An 11,666-nucleotide genomic window follows, 5' to 3' on the forward strand; every position below is an offset into this window, starting at 1 on the left:
ATCTATAAGAGGTACCACTGTCAGTCCTTAATGCAAAACATTTAAACACAATTATTCAGCTAATATCGAACATTATGAACTGTCGTTATGACCGGTTTAACATAAACATGCAACCACGTAATGACATCGACAAACAAACCGCAAAGCGAAACAGACCAAAGGCTCTTAACACATTTATCTCAAATCATAAGCTGATAATGTTTACTAATAATCCCCGGTCATGAGTCTGCGACTCTCAGTACACATGGGTCCTGCAATGAACATACACAGGGCCCGGTTTCACAAAGCGATCTTAGCGCTACGACTCTCATACGTCTACGTTAAACAACGGGCGTTACACAACTAGTAATTCTACGATCGCTTTGTGGAACGAAAACCAGAAACAGTATCTGTACGACTGTTGTAAGACAATTTTAATTATGGGAGTTAAGACCGTCTTACCGCTAACCTGGCTTTGCGGAATCTGTAGGCCATGTATCAGAGCGCTACGACTGTTGTCCATTTGTGTTAAACAACAGAAGTTACCTTAGAGTATAAAATGGAACCTAATCCCCATGTTTGTGTAGTAATATAACGCCGTAAATATGACGATTTGACTTTTAGTCCGGCTTCATGTTAGTGATTAACTGACTTGAAGTATGGGGTTAAAGTATTCCCGAAACACGACAGTTCGTGTTGAGGCAGTGAACACAAAACTATTCCAACATATATCATTAAAATGTTCATCATTATTAAGATATAACTATTCTAATATTAATAAATTTCAGTACCGACTGACAAAAGGGGGCAATAAAGGTAGGACTAGACTTGCCTAGAGTCTGTGCTTGATGATCAGTCTGTACTATAATACTATCCTCATAATATGCAAGTCTAGATGACCGGACAGGACACCAGCCTGTTTGTAAAGACACCTTCTTCTTATTATTACTACGAGGGCTGGCTGAAAAGTTCTAAGCCTAAGTGGGATATCTCAATCGGATTGAAACAAACTTTTGCCACCAACAAGTAAAATCATGTAATGAATCATGGACATAAGAACTGCAACTGTAGTGTTATTATTGTCTTTGTGCCAGACCATCTTGTGAACCTACCCAATGAAATCACCAGAAATGGACAAAACTGGCTGTAGGGCAGTCATCAGGTACCTGCAACTGAAAGGGCTAACTCCAACACAGATACATGCTGACATGGTCTCCGCTTTAGGGTATGATGCCCTAAAGAAGTGGGCTGCGGAATTCAAGCGTGGCAGAGAGAGCCTTGGCGATGACCCGCGTCCAGGAAGGCCTTCAACAGCAACCATTCCGGAAAACATTACCCGGGTGCATGACATGGTGATGGCTGATCGACGATTGACCACTCGACATATTGCCAGTGCTGTGGGCATCTCTCGTGAGAGGGTTGAGCACATTATCACCAACGAGTTGGGAATGACAAAAGTTTCTGCAAGATTGGTGCCAAAGCTCTTGACAGCGGATCAGAAACGTGTTAGATTCCTGACGTCCCGTGACAATTTATGCCGTTTTGAAGCAGATCCCGATGATTTTTTGGCCCGATTTGTAACCATGGATGAGACCTGGATTCATCACTTTCAACCAGAAACCAAAATTCAGTGGAAGCATCCGGAATCACCAGCCCCCCCCCCCCCCCCCCCCCCCCCCCCCCAAAAAAAAAAAGCCAAGTCGGTTCCTTCTGCTGGACAGGTGATGGCTTCAGTCTTTTGGGATTCCAAGGGTATTCTGCTGATTGACTATCTTGAAAAAGGCCAGACTATCAATGGAAAATATTATGCTGACCTACTGAGACAGTTGCGTGAAGCTATCAAAGCTAAGCGACGGGGAATGCTCACCAAAGGAGTCCTGTTCCACCAAGACAATACTCCTGTTCACAAATCGGTGGTTGCCATGTCAGCGATCCATGATTGTGGCTTCGAACTCATTGACCACCCCCTTTAATCACCCGATTTGGCCCCATCAGACTTCCACCTGTTTCCCAAAATGAAAAAGGAACCAACCTGTCGCCATTTTCCTATTAATGATGTGAATTTCCGCTGTGAATGTCTTTTTTAGGGTGGCTGAAGAAAATTTCTTCTTGACCGGCATCCAGGCCTTGCAGCATCGCTGGCAAAAGTGTGTAAACCTGGAAGGGGACTACGTGGAGAAATAAATGAAAACAATCGACTTGGTACGGGTCTTTCACAGTTAGGCTTAGAACTTTTATAATTGTGGAATTATTAATTAAACTCATAATAATTGCCTTAGAGACTTGTGTAAGCCTACGGAAAGACCAGTGCAGACATATGTTTAAGAAAGCACCATCGCCCATCTACAAGCAGAGCTTCCTGCTCCAATGTTGTAAGTATCCGAGTTATGACCAGATACGAAGCTGAGATAAATCAACAGCTGACTTCTACATTATTTGTGTTTATGGAGATATAAAGGCATAAATCGGCGTTCACAATGTGTAAGACCCGTGAAGATCCGGGGTAGAATAGGTCTTCAGCAACCCATGCTTGCCGTAAAAGGCGACTATGCTTGTCGTAAAAGGCGACTAACGGGATCGGGTGGTCAGGTTCGCTGACTTGGTTTATACATGTCATCGATCCTAATTGTTTGGATCGATGCTCATGATATTAATCACTGGATTGTCTTGTCCAGACTCGATTATTTGCAGATCGCCGTCATATAGCTGGAATATTGCGGCGTTAAACAACAAACCAAACAACAAACCAAAAAAATCACAATGTGTAAATGCATATGGCAGATTTACGAAATGAAATCAATTCTTATTAATGAATACATTAGCAAAAATAACTTCATAAACTTCTTAGTTAATCACAAACATTTTAACACTGCAGCTAATAACACGAAATCAGTGTGACATGTTCAGCTCAATAATGCACCAGAAGCCCTCCTCCCCAGCCCCAAATCCCAATTCTATTACCGGCAATCAGGAAAAAGTAGCCAGTAGACGAGGCTTACTCGGCTTGGGAACATATAAACGCAAAAAAACATGCACATCTTCTTGGTTAGCAAACCAAATGCAACGGAATCACTTTATCATTTTATTTATTAACGTTTGAATTTAAGCCACGTCACGCTTTTCACCACCGATCTCCATTTTAATTGACTCGTACGACTAGCAGGAACACTTGGGACTTAATCTGTTCCCCAGTCCCTACAGAATCCGTTCTAGCGACAAACACAGTACAGGCATGAGGGATACATTCTGTCCTGGTATTCCAAGCCTGAACAAGCCATTCTCAAGACAGAGCAGGTATACTTAATGACGACTTCGTACATGCAGACAAGCACTACACACCGATCACCGCTTCCATCTTTAACGTACACCACCACGTGAAGCACGGAGACAATGCTGGCAGTACTTAATACCAATCCGTCTACCGACCATAATGTCATGTCCCAGTAGATACCCACAACCTTACACATTGTTCAGTTCAGTGCTTTGATGAGCGGTTCTCGGCCGAAGGAACTAACAACTTCCTAACCACTGAATAGACGCATTTAGCCGTCTCAAGACCAGGCGGTAAATGTCAAAGACCGTTGTTCACCAGAGTAGGTAGAAGAATACCACAACTCTAACCCTTAAGTAGGAAATCATGATCTGTTGTTAATGTTATCGATACCTTTTGAGGACTTTCCTACGCACGTATAACTCATAACTTACTGTATTACTTTATAATACACGAGAGCGTTGATGTGATAATTACATATTTGTTCTGTAAACAGATATGGTTTATATATGAGGGTTCTGTATACACGTGGTTAAGATCCCTTTGGTTTATGTAAGCCGCCTGTCTGGTGTATGTTTATATGAATACATGGCGTTTGACATTATGGGTAAATCTATAAGCTTTCCACGACTGATTTCACACCCTGGGGGCGCGGAAATGGTAAAGTAGGAAATAAGAGAAGAAACGAATTGGACACATATATTTTCGTGTTAACGTAAAAGTAACGTGCCTCTATCAGTTCGTTCAATTATTTCAATTGTGTTGACGCTGGTGGGAATGTGTTTCCGATAAGATACACAGTGGAAGGCATTTGGAAAATTGCAGTTTCGTCTTCCTGCAATTTCCAGCACGACACATTATTCTGAGAATAATGGCCGTTGGAGTCAACTGCTGATGGCCTACGCATCAGTAGAGAGACATATGCAACCATCCCGACATACAGTAAATCGAGCGAACGAAGAGACTGACAGATTAGTCTGAACGATAGAGATTCTCGTGGGACTTTTAAGTCGGATTATTTCGGCTTTAATTATGTAACACATAATTTTTATTTTTAAATATACTACCCAAAATAAGTTTAAGAACACCCTATTCGTTTATATTACTAACGTTAGTCTGCCACGGCATGTAATATGAATGAATCGGGTGTTCTTTAACTTCTTTTGGGTAGTTTACATAGTACATGTTTATAAATAGGTTTACTTTATCAACGTTTAACTTGAAGCTGAATCCAGTTTATACAATATCACTCACTCTGTGTTTAAACAAGGGAAAAATGCGAGTTAGTGAATGTTATCATGGCAGTCTGTTATCGAGCCTAGTCATACAGAGCAGCAGTTGATAACGTTAACGATAATCAATATAGTCTTGTTGCCATGATTAAAAGCATGAGCACATTTTAACCATCCGATGCCCTATTTAATCGGCTTTAATCGAAAGAGGGCGGGAAAGTGAAATTGATCATGACCATATTACGTCGCAAACGCGCCACTATGATTTGAATTCGGAAAACACATTGCTTGTGTGTAATTTGAAATATATTTTGTAATGTTTCAACCTAATTATCTACGGTTAAACCTCGCTAACTCGAAGTCATTGGGACAGTCGCAGAGATGTCGAGTTATCCATAGTTTGAGACAAACGGAAAAAGGGGTCAGAACTCAATGTCGTAATGGACAAGACAATGACGTTACATCGTCTTTTGTCAGACATCGTGACAATGACGTAAAATGGTCTTTTATCATATATCGTGACGATGACGTTACAAGGTCTTTTATGATATATCGTTTATAATGACGTTACATCGTCTTTTATCATATATCGTGACAATGGCGTTAAATGGTCTTTTATCATATATCGTGACGATGACGTTACATGGTCTTTTGTCATGTATCGTGACAATGACATTACATCGTCTTTTGTCATATATCGTGACAATGACGTTACATGGTCTTTTATCATACATCGTTACAATGACGTTACATCGTCTTTTATCATATATCGTGACAAAAGGAATGTCAACATAGCAATAGAATCTCGAAATTGACAAGACATAGTCGTTACATTGTCTTCTATCATATTTCGACACAAACGGACCATCAGTATCAGAACCCAATGTCGAAAGTGACAGGACAATGACCTTTCATGTCTTTTATCAAGTATCGAGACAAATGGAATATCGAAATAAGAACTCAATGTCGAAATTGACAAGACATTGACGTTACATATCCCGAGACAATGGAATTCGAGCTAAAGAAGTTTCACCCTTCACTAGTTTGTTATGAGAGAAAGTGTTTACATTCGTCATGAAGGGTCTATCATCCTTTGAGTCATGCCAAGAAATACCTGTTTCACCGACATCGACAGACATCAGAACGAGAGTACCCATCTGCTATCACCAAGCATCTACACGTGGACAAAGTTGATATTTGTTTATTCGCCAGAATAGCGTTGACATACTACTTGTACATTTCACTCCACTCTGACTCATGTATGTCTACACTGACAGAATAACATTACCTGCAATAGAAGCATCCCACGCCTAGTTAATCCACGCAGCCGGCGCATTAAGTAAACGTATTACTGAAATGAACATGGTGACTCCACATTGAACACGGTAATGAAATCAGCAGGATGTTGTCGATTTCACAGATGTTGATATCAACACCTTGGTTGCGAAACATCGCGAGATAATTAAACACGTTAGTTGTTAATTAACATAGACACATTGATTACGTCATTTTAACACTGGTTACATGGTTCTAAAGGAAATATGATACGGTTTAAGTTGAGATCTCAGTCACTTTCTACATCATGAAAATATTTATTTTTGTGTTTCATCTATCGTGAATGCAGTACATATATTTGTAATCAGTATTGTCAGTTATAGAAATAATGGTAGAATAATATTACAAACATAAATATTTGCGCTGAACATGTCATAAAACAAAGAATACATTTCATCAAATACACTTTATGTTTTAAATCTCCCACATATGATTTAGATCTAAAAAAAACCCCACATAGTTGAATAGTAAGTGAGTGAGAGATTTGGGTTTAGCTGTTGATAATATTCCAATAATATCACGATGGGGGAGACCAGATATGGAACTCATACATAAGACCCGTGAAGATCCTGGTTTCAATAAGTCTTCAGCAACCCAGGCTTGTCGTAAGAGGCGACTAACCGGATCAGGTGGTCAGGCTCGCTGGCTTGGCATGTCATCGTATCCCAATTGCGTGGATCGATGCTCATGATATCAATCACTGGATTGTCATGTCCAGACTCGATTATTTACAGACCGCCGTCAAATATCTTGACTATTGCCGAGTGCGGCGTTAAACAACAAACAAACAAACTTCATACATAACCAGTAGGGGAATCCAACCAGCATGTAGGCGTGACCAAACGCTTTAGCCACTATGCTAAAAACTGCCCCTTTAGCTGAGAACCACAACGTTTAAGCGCAGGATACAAGCCATTAATCAAACCCTTTCCTGTCATCCACATGAGTATTTCAGTCAAACTGCATATACAGCATATAACTAGCGTATTACCGCTGAACCTGCGTGAGTTAACCTTTAACTGAGGAACCTATTTTAGTTAGCATCAAAACATTATATCCCCACGCTTGTCTTTTAAAACGTTCGAGTTTATCAAACAATATCTTCAGCTACAGCTTTGACAGTGAATGCATCAAGCATGGGTCACTTACATTAAACAGCAACGATATATCTATAGATTTGAGACATAAATACTTTTCTTTACATTTCGACTGCAAGTCCCTCTGGGATACAGACTATAACTACATAATGATACCATTTACTCTGCTGGTAGTATTGATATAAACAACCGCGCCACAGCATACTCCTCGCTCATATTGCAGTCAGCTGGCGAGGAAAGGAAATCTACATCACGTGAAATGGACGTCTTGCGCGTGAAATCGACAAGGCGTGCCAACTTCGTACGTAATGCCACGGAATATATTACATGTTTCCCCTGCAGATAGCCATCAGCGAGTTATGCAATATGCATGATGGGTGTCGGGGTCAAGGACGCGGGCAGACTTCAGTCATAACACGTTAGGGGATTGGGACGTATTTAGGAATACGTCATAGCTCGTATTGTCGACCATCCTTAAGTCTGACGCCGGTTTAAGTAATATTCCAGCAGTATGTTGGTTGTTTGGTTTGTTTGTTGTTTAACCCCGCACTCAGCAATATTTCAGCTATATGACGGCGGTCTGTAAATAATCGAGTCTGGACCAGACAATCTAGTGATTAATATCATGAGCATCGATCCACGCAATTGGGATCGATGACATGCAACCAAGTCAGCGAGCCTGACCACCCGATCCCGTTAGTCGCCTCTTACGACAAGCATAAGCGCTTTTTACGGCATGCATGGGTTGCTGAAGACATAATTCTACCCCGGATCTTAACGGGTCTCCAGCAGTATGTAAACGAATTGGATTATCTGTTTGCACTATGGAATCGAACCCGGGTCATCGAGGTGTGGAGCGAACGCTTTAAACCAAGAGAAACCTCACTACTTTCTCGACAAATGCAATAATGCGCTACGGTTGTAGAACAGCACGGGTGGCCCATCAGACAGGCTGTTTTGGTTCTGGTGTTCTTTCTGAACTGGGGCCCGGTACCACAAAGAAAGCTTAGTACATCGACTGTCGTAAGTCTATGTTAAGGGAGGTGGACTCGCATAATGGTTAAAGCGTTCGCTCGTCACGCCAAGGCAAAAATGGGTACTATGCGATAAGTCCATTTAGATTGTCCGCGCCTTGCAATTGCTGAAATATTGCCAACATTGCGGCTTGAAACAGTACTCATTCGGTGACTGTGTTAGAGTATAGAAACGAATTATTATACCGAGATGTGGAATCACGACTTTTATTTGTCATTTTATTGCTTATGTAGGTAACATATAAGATATCTATGCAAAACTGTTTTGAGGAGAGGGGCCCAGGCCTTGGTAACCACGGTTAGGTTCCCCTGTGAGTCTGACACACTATGAATGACATAGTATAGTCTTGTACAAATAGTCGGACTCTGGCGCATCACTAGTATTGGAGTCGTTTCCTAACTGAGCTGAAAATATACATAATACTATCGATTAGGACGGATAATGAGAGGTGACTAGTTTTCTGGCCACAGTTAATAGATTTATGAGGTCTCGATATGAGCACTGCAAAACAACGAAGAGATCCTTAATGTCATCCGTGCAGATGAATACTTCACAAGCTAACTATCTGTTTCAAAGGAGTAGTGGGAGTTGTCGCTGAATACCAATGTTCGATTTCCAACACATGTACAATTTTGTGAAGCCTATTCCCTTTTCTCTCAGCCGTGTGGCTGAACTATTGCTGAAAGCGGAATAAAACCTACTCACGCACCCATCATATGGGTATTAAAATTATACTCACCAACCTGTCACTATTCCTACGTTGAAGAGTACCAATTTAAATTGAACTGCTTGACTATAAACCGAGACATTGAAACTATAAACACATAACTATCTGAGACGAGTGAGTGAGTTGGGTTTAACGCCGCTTTTAACAGTATTCCAGTTATATCGCGCCGTGTTAGCTAAATATGGGAGGAAGGCCCGAAGTGATGCAGGTCTCAGGCGTTTACCACTTTGGTGAAACCCACGCGCACGGGTATGGGTATGGGTATGGTGCTGAAACATAATCGGGGCGATCCGGGATTCGAACCCACAATGATAGGTTTCTGGCGTACCCAAGGTACGCAACTCTGCACAGCGAATCGCGGCGCCTTAGACGACTGGGCCACCCGTGCTCCCCAATCTGAGACGAGCGTGTAGTACGCTGCTCCTAATGATTCGACGTAACGCTACACGTCCTCCTATCCCCAATGCCTGTGCATAGCGTGATGGGTTAATCCTATCTCCTTACAGCAAATATGTCATATTAATGTGTATCTGTGTCAAAAATAATTCTAGGAAGATTATAACTCGGATACTAAGATGTTCGTAAATATGTCCCCATGTGTTAGGCAATAAACGAAGTAGCTATTTAACCCCACATCTGAGAGAGGGGATTAGGGCCGTGTAATGCTCGCGTTAATGTTGTAATTGAAGGTAAATGTTTGGATAGCACATGGATCATATCATCGGGATCATGTCTGTACCAGGATCGGATAAGAACTGGTACTGACAGAGAACAGGCAGACTGTTAACATATGCAGATCCAAAGTTCAAACGCCGCCAGAACCATAGAGCTTAATAATTTCCCACCTTGGGTTAAAAATGCCATTGCGTTAATCCATGTGTTATAGCATTTGATTTTGAAGCTATATTGTTATATAAATTACAATGTATATTAAAGATTTAAAGTCCTTGGGATGTATTGTTGTCAGCAATGTCGTTTAAACTTTGCTGTCGTCCACGAGAAACCATATCGGTATGAGTGAATGAGATGGTTCAAAACTTCTAATAACATTATTTCAGTCATAACAGGGTGCAACTTCATGTTGGAGTGGATCACCTAGGACGTACCCCATGGGCGTTTACCGCTTTAGTGAAACCCACAAAGACGGATGTGGAGCTGACAAATCGGGGATTAAGAATAGGCGGATCCTGAGGGCAGTAACTCCGCACATTATCAGGTCATATCTAGGATTCGAACCCACAACCAGTCTTTGGGACGGCTAGGGGATTCTACATAGCAATTTACGACACGTTAGACAAGACCCCAGCAGTTATAATGGAGTAATGCGAGTCTCTGCCATGCCCCTACTGGAGTCTGCAAGGCGAGCTGTTTAGCCACCCTGCCCTAAGTGACGGACAACAGGTGTCATTTATAATATTCGAAACGGATCGATGCGTCTGATCACACATTTGGTTCTAATAACATCCAAAAACAGATTATGTTAGAGACATTTTGGTAAATCCTTTAAGACTCGTGTGTCATTTGTTTGGGGTTTTTAATATCAGTTTGCTTTGCTATAGATAGACGTGTACGCACCTATGGCCTTTTGCGTAAGCGTGTGCATATTTCCTGACTTAATCACCCCCTGATTGCACATAAACACTCCCATTAAACACCGAAACACAAAGTGTTCACTCTTTCCTATTAGTAATCATTGAATACATATTTTTTTCAATGAAGCGTGATTATTTAAAAGCGTTTTTAATAGGTCGTGTTTTGAAATCACCGGAACGACACACATTTACTGAATATAAAAACGTAAACGTTATATCGCATAATGAGAAATGTGATACTGGAATGTTTATTTGTTGTTTAACGCCGCACTTAGCAATATTCCAGCTATATGACGGCGGTCTGTAAATAATCGAGTCTGGACCAGACAATCAAGTGATTGACATCATGAGCATCGATCCATGCAATTGGGATACAATGACATGCATGAACCAAGTCAGCGAGCCTGACGACCCGATCCCGTTAGTCGCCGGAATGACGTGTATGCGAATCAAATAGTGTATTTCAAGAATGCTTCGTAAATAAGCTCGCTCCATCCGTCAGCAATAAAGATGATCTCACATTCTGACCAGACACGCTACACTGACCCTGTTATTGGTTATAGCTCGAAATGAGAAGTACAGAGCCGTGGGTTGGTGAAAGGTCGTATTCATGAATGCATGATTCACTAATCACTATGTACATCTAATTAACTCTACATGACTCCATTAACATTACAGAGAAGCATTCCAGTGCGCCTATATAATCCTGCGTCTAGAGAGACGAAATATCAATGATGAATTATTAAATGCTATGAAATCATTCATATATTGATATTACCAATGATATTTGATAATAAGAGACGAATTCAGATAACATATACACCAAAATGAAACACGCCGTAAAACTCACAAAAAAAGACTTTTTTTCAAACTTTTCAGGACTTGGTGGAAAATAACCCAGACTAAAATAAACAAAACGAACTCACTGTGCATGTAGGTATACCGTTCCACAAACGTACATGTGCTACCACTGCGCCAGGCACTAAGCTGCTAAATGTGGCGGGCTGTTTGCAACAGACGATCTCCTCACTTCTGCTTCAGCGTAGCAGGCGATAGTGGGCGAAAGGCGGGAAAAAGCAGACGAGAGTGAAACGCTTCGAAAATGTTGAGCTGTGAGGACACCCCTGGCTTGAAGGAGTTACCTGGCGTATTTCGCTCCTGACAGGAACTTCTGAAGTTATCGCCTGGGCTAATTTCGTTTGGTTAATGTGGGTTTCGGTTTACTTATCGTCTGTTTCCAGAGATGGACACATCTGCTCAATGGATTCACAGTTTTACGTTCGCTGTGCGTAAGAAGAAGTACTAATATGCAACTTTTTCACGGATTGTTTTATGTTTTTACCATTCCACGAGCACGATGAGTTTTTTTAAATCCTGAAAGACTAAATATGTTTAATG

The 11,666-nt window shown here is 41.2% G+C and overlaps 1 protein-coding gene across 2 annotated transcripts in view; it reads right to left on the minus strand.

The window, feature by feature from the left end:
* Positions 1–11,430, minus strand: part of LOC139475812 (uncharacterized) — a 72,919-nt gene extending 61,489 nt beyond the window's left edge. For both annotated transcript variants that reach the window (XM_071259029.1, XM_071259023.1), the window contains exon 1: positions 11,195–11,430. The gene's annotated coding sequence lies outside the window, so the exon portion shown is untranslated. The remainder of the gene's footprint in view (positions 1–11,194) is intronic.
* Between the last annotated feature and the right edge of the window lie 236 nt (positions 11,431–11,666).

The sequence above is a fragment of the Haliotis cracherodii genome, unplaced genomic scaffold (genome assembly GCF_022045235.1).
Source record: "Haliotis cracherodii isolate W230 unplaced genomic scaffold, xgHalCrac1.p SCAF_1, whole genome shotgun sequence".
Lineage (NCBI taxonomy): Eukaryota > Metazoa > Mollusca > Gastropoda > Lepetellida > Haliotidae > Haliotis > Haliotis cracherodii.